Source organism: Gossypium raimondii, chromosome 2 (assembly GCF_025698545.1).
Source record: "Gossypium raimondii isolate GPD5lz chromosome 2, ASM2569854v1, whole genome shotgun sequence".
NCBI lineage: Eukaryota > Viridiplantae > Streptophyta > Magnoliopsida > Malvales > Malvaceae > Gossypium > Gossypium raimondii.
The window spans coordinates 9,224,355-9,231,146 of NC_068566.1; positions in this window are offsets into that span (position 1 = coordinate 9,224,355).

The following is a 6,792-nucleotide window of genomic DNA, read 5'->3' on the forward strand; positions in this document are numbered from 1 at the left end:
GACAATGGTGAAAGCTTAAGAAAAAAATCACTTTTTCCCTCTTTCACGTCGAAAAAGATGAGAATGAGCATTTCTCATTCATATTTTCCCATGTTACCAACCATATAATAATATTATTCATAAATATCTAATATTCAATGACCATTATTTTTGCATGAAATACTTAGTAGAATTGAATAGTTAAGATAAAGGCTCACCACTAACATTATTTAACTATGGATTTATTGCTAAAAAATCCTTCGTAAAACCACATTTTAATAAGGACTTGCTTAATATCTCATTTAATCCCTTCTATTCTATCCACTTTCTAATTTAATCCTTAATCATTAATTAATCATTCCTTTAATAAAATTACTTAACAAATCTCTTTTTTAGTTTTGTTTTCACCCCGAAAATCTCTCGATTAATTTTTTGAAAAGGCTCGGTTCAAGAATCGACCTTCATATAAACTTTTTTAACATTTGCAAAAAATAAGTCATAACATGCTAAGGCATTGGCTCAGGGTACTACTAACAAGTTTAAATTTGAGAAGTACTAACATGTTTAAATTTGTAAAGTACACCTCCACCAGCTGGGGTAGTTCTATCAAGTCCTTCTCCACCAGCTTTTGCTTTACCAGCCCCAACAACTCATTTATCAAACTATTGCATATGAAGCATCTGCATCATCACCACCACCTCCTTCAACACAGCCAACTCCTCCCACCATGCTAACCTCATCAACACAACAAATACTTATAAGACTTCATAGCAGGGGAAAATAAGTTCTGTAAGGGATCGAGTTATACACTGATGAGAGGAAATGGATGCAAATTTTGAATGTAAGTAACCGATTGTTAAACTGTTTATTGTATTTTGGTTACATTTTTTTATTATGTGTTTTTATGTATTGTAGCCTAGTATGAGGGAGGAAACCATGGTGATTGCCCCAACCAACTGCACCAATAAAAGGAAGGGAAGCAACAACAAAGACACTGCTGGCGGGACTCAAGAAACTAGGAACATAAAAAAGGCCAAGTCCAAAGACCCACCCAAGCACAATCGTAAGACATGGGGGTATTTGATGTCAATCCATGTTTAATTTGATGGTTTTAATTTGTTAACATACGATGGATGGTTTTATTTTGTTGGATCAGTGTGATGGATGTATTTTGATGTACGATTTTATTTTGTTGAATCATTCTGATGGTTGTATTTTGATGGACAATTTATATTTATCCTTTATATATGATGGTGGTAATGGATGATTTAATTTTGTTGATGTTAATTTTCGTAAATGCATACACTTTCACAACAACATTATTCAATTCATTTATTTTTAACAACTAATGCAAATACATGGACAACATTTCACCATCCACAAGTAATATAACCAAAAAACATCATCTATGATACAATTAACAATAACATATAAGCAACCATTAGTTTGTTGTTCCTTGAAATTTTTTCCTTGTACAATTTTATCTTCTTTTTCAAACGAGTTACCCTCGATCGCATTCTTCACATTTTGTCAATATTGAGCTCATTGTTTTCAAGTCTTAATATTTTGTTCTCTGTCAATAAATTCTTATTTTCTAGCATTACTCATCGATTGTGCATCCTTCTCCTTTTACAGTTAAATCCGTCCCCTCACTGTTTCTTTCAACCCACAAAAAAAATCACATCCCCCAATCTTCATTTATTACATTCAACAAAACAAAAAACAAAATATTAAAAAAATAATATTACATCTTAAACCCAAATTGCAACAAAATTGGTAGATAAAAAACATAAAGCCTAATTTATTCATTTGAAGTTTGAACACATAAAGAATTTTCTCCTTTTGTTCTTTTGATTATTCACGTTGCAAACGGGAGCCCTTAAATCACAATGGCAGTACACAACTCTTCTCTGCCCACTTGATTTTCTGTTCGTTGAAGAAGACATGGTGGATATGTGAATGAAATGGAAAACATTGGAGATAGGAATTGAAGAAAATGAAAGAAAACATGGGAATGAAATGATAGAAATCAGGGAGTTGATTGAGACAAATTTGATAAGATTTTATTTCTTTCTTTATTTAGGATTGAGCCAATCCTTGATTATAATTTGATGAGATTTTATTTGTTTCTTTATTTAGGATTGATTTAATCCTTGATTATAGGGATTCTTCAACTCTTTCCCATAAAGCTTCATATGTTGTAGGTTATATATACTGTAACTCTTCTATTGTTGGAGATATACATAAATTCTTTCATAATTGTGTTAATTTAGATGGTGTCAGAGCCTCCTTCAATTTCTTTTGTAATTGAAGTAGACATAATTAATATTTTTGTTTAACGCTTCAGTTGTAAGCTCCTTCCTTGTACCATGGTCACTATGTCTAATTCTAAAAAGGGTGACAATGGTTATCATGAGAAAAACAACAACCCTACGAGTGTTTTCCCAACACAGGAAAATTCTCTAATCACCCTAGAACGCCTTGATGGAACCAATTATATTGAGTGGTCCCTAAATGCCCAGAATAAGATTCGTGGAAGAAAGCATTGGGGTTTTATTTCAAGTACATCCCTTACTAGTAATAGTGATTAGATAATTGATTCAGGTACAACAGATCATATGACTTGTGATAGGAAAAATTCAGTCAATTATCTAATTGTTCTATGAATACTGTCACTAATGCTAATAGAGTTTTTTCTCCAATTGTTGGTGTTGGTATTGTCCCATTATCTCATTCTTTTGAAATAAAAATGTTTTATTTGTGCCATCATTAAATTGTAACCTTCTTTCAATACAAAAATTAACCAAATCTCATAACATTTCTTGTATTTTTTTCCTACTCACTGTATTTTTTCAAGACCTTCACACCAAGGTGAAGATTGGTAGTGGTAGAGAAAGGGGAGGATTGTACTATCTGAAAGATAGTTTTCAATATTTTAGCAAAGTGTGGGCTTATGTGGTACAAGAGAATTAAGTTGACAAGAAAAAAGAACAAATTTGATTATGGCATAAACATTTGGGACATCCATCTTTCTTCTATTTGAGAAGATTATTTCCTTCATTATTTGTTGGTTTTAATGTTTCAAATTTTTCTTGTAAAACTTGTGCCCTTGCAAAAGGTAGTCGTGCTCACTCTCCTTTAAGTGAAAATAAAAAAAGTATGCCATTTTTCTTGGTTAACTCCGATGTTTGGGGGCCAACACCGATTTCAACCCTTAATGGAATGAAATGGCATATTTCTTTTGTTGATGACTGCACTAAGATGACTTGGATTTATCTAATGAAAACGAAAATTTATCTAATGAAAACGAAAAGTGATGTAAGTTTTATTGTTCGCCTTTTTCATCAGATGATTTTAACTCAATTTGGTATGTCAATAAAGGTTTTTAGATCAAATAATGGAGGGGAATATCTGAACCAAGAACTAAAAGAATTCATGGGCTTTGTTGGCATGATTTATCAAACGACATGCCGTTACTCACCATAGCAAAACAGCGTTGCAGAATGGAAAAATAGACGGCTCTTGGAGGTCGCTCGATCCTTTTTAATTGAAGGACATGTTCTATCTTACTTATGGGGTGAAGCCTTAAGTTCTACAGTTTACGTAATTAATTGTACTCCTCTAAGTACTCTTGATCATCGATGACCTCTAGATGTATTGTTTGACCATTGCAATCTTCCACCTGTTATTCATCTGCCTCCCAAAATTTTTAGATGTGTTGTTTACGTTTATTTGTATCCACATAAGAGAAATAAGCTTGAATCTTGAGTTGTAAAATGCATTTTTGTGGGATATGACAATTCTCAAAAGGGATATAAATGCTACAATCCTTCCTCTAAGAGGCTTCATGTAACTATGGATGTTGTCTTCCATGAAAATGACTTTTTCTACTATACAGATTCTTCACTTTAGGGGGAGAAACATAATGAAGTGATTAAACTTGATGATGTAGTGCAGGAATTTCTCCCATTGCATGAAAAGAGTACTGATAAAAATACTGCACCGAGAGCGTAACCACATATTCCAGAAATTAAAAAGAGAGGTGATGAAAATGAAAGCATTGAGCTGGGTGGATGTGATGAATTACAAGATGTTCTTCTCACAGATAGTACTAATCCTCCTACACCTCCAAACCGACCATGTCAATCTTCACATGAGGTAACTTCTGAATACTATATTCCAGCTCGTGCTAACCATGGTATACCTCCTACTATATATGAACTTGATTGGAATGACGGAAATGTGCAAGTGTACACAATCGCAACAAGTAATAAAGTGACAAGTAAATGTCGTGTTATCGTACCCACAGGGACTGTGAAAAGAATTATTTATGAATGCAACTAAAAACACTTTGGTGAAGAAAAGTATTTTGATTTGAGGAGGTGATTAAAAACTAAGATTTTAACTAAGTAAAATAAATAAAGAGAAAATAAAAGTTCCAATGCACGATTTCAAAATATGATTTTAGTCAAGATGACATAATTGTGTTAGATTAATTACATTTCTTAACTTAAAATTACTAAACTCATGTTCATGTTGTTACAAATAAATTCAAGGCAACTTGGTAATTTGCTAACTTATGAACATACTCACCTACCAAAATCCTATCTCTTAACTATATCTCTATGTCAATTCAACCGATTAAACAAAATTTAATAAGCAAATGCGTTAATGCACATACATACTTATGAAATTAAAAATAAGCTCTTGTACATATCTTTATGCCAATTCAAACAATTAATTTAATATCATAAGCACATAAAAGATTACATGAGGTAACAATGTATTCCTACCTTGAAACAGTTTAATAGCAATAATCTTGCAAGTTATGCAAGGCTAATGTATCGTTAGATACTGTTGCTAATTTAACCCTTAGCTACCTTAAATGATTAAACATGCACTGATTAAGTATCTTGTCAATTCATTACAATTTCAATCCGTTTAAATAATTAATTCATTAGTCACCTTACAATTGTAATGCAAGAATAACTTAGTCATGGTTTTACTTAATCAAACATCTTACCAAGGCCTATAACAACACAAACACAATTTTAATAAATTAAGTGGAAAAAATGCAATCAACCTAACACGAATTAAATTTAAGCCATATTAATTAAATTGAACATATCAACATCACAATTATTCATAGATATGTTCATAATAACAACAATGAAATTAAAAGGATAAGGAACAAGAATCAAATCTAGTGTTTCTCCGAGGCTTGACTAAGTTGCTCCACTCCTCCTTCTCCGCTTGTTCTTGTTGAATCGAAACTTTCACGAACACTTGAATGATACTCCAAAAGGTGGTTGAAGGAATCTTTTTCAAGAGGTGAAATCGACAAGGGAATGGGGAAGAAAATGAAGAACAACAGAAGGGGATTGAAGAGAGAAAGTGAGAGAGGAGTGAAAGGATGAGAGGTTTTGATATGTGTTTCAAATGAGCAGCCAAGGGGGGTTTTATAGGTTGATTAGGCTGCTAAAAATAGCAAAAACTAGTAGCCATAGAGTCCCCCCATGGCTGGCCGCACATGTGGCAAGTTTGAAGGTTTCAAACTTGCTATTTTAAGGTAGGGGTAAATCTAGAAAGGCATGAATAGTGGAGGGGTTTGAATGCAAATTCAAGGAGTCTTCAAGTGCTATTTTGCAAGCTAAATAATCAGCCAAACAAGTTGATTGGATTAGCATGTTGGACGGTTTTGGGCTACCTAGTGCTCGGTCAGATTGGTTTTCTCGGTTCAGCTCAATTGGGCCTCTTTTCATAATTAATTAATAATAATTTATTTAAGTCAAAATAATTTGGATTAAAATTAAAATTAATTATATTATGAATTAATATTCATAATTTGGACCGTATTTGGTTGAAAAATTAATTCGCCTCAATGCTTCAAGAATTGCTTGTCGATTTTGTGCTTCTAGTAGTGTCTGCCGAGCCAATTTTTGCCCTATGTACGAATCTATCGAAAATGATCAAAATTAATCAAAATTTATTATAAAATTAATTAAAATTCAACATGCTAATAATTTAAGTACAATTTAATTATTTTATAATTATTATATATTTTTCGACAAGAATTACTACGAATTTGCATGAATTTGAGTTAAAAAGGACATAAAAAAGTGTGTATATTTTTGTATTTCAACACCAGCAAACTTAATTCATTGCTCGTCCAGAGTAATGCGCAAATTGAAAAGAATTTATCGGAAACACCTTTAAAAAATTTCTTCAGAAAAACATTCTTCCCAAAATTATGAATTTAGTATACTTATGCTCAAGAACAATAAATTTGATATTTATTCTACTTAAGTATACATATCATTCAAATTAATCTCAATTATCATTATGATAGCAAAAATAGACCAAATACTTTCTCAATAAAGACATGTTAAGTCCATACCAGTATGATTTTATTCCCTTATTTAAAATTAAGTTGCAATCATTTTAATTTATGCCTTCATATGTTGAGCATATCAATTTCTCTCCACTAATGTAGGTAGCATAGAAACTTGAATCAATAGGTCTTTTAAATATTTTGTAACGTGGCTAGGCTAGGGGTAGGTAAAAGATAGATAAATTTAGGCTTAAAACCCTAGACTCAGCTTCAATCGGACCTTCGAAATATTTACCTTCAATACACCAACTTATTTTGGTCTCACATGCTCTTTTGTACATCTATTTTCTTTCAAGTACGTATGCTCTTCTCTTTTTTTTTCTCTTTTTTTCACGAGTATTTTGTTGTATATACTACTATTTTTTGAGCATTTGGTACTTCTATTCAACTCCCCCAAACTTATTTTCAAAGAATATTCTGAA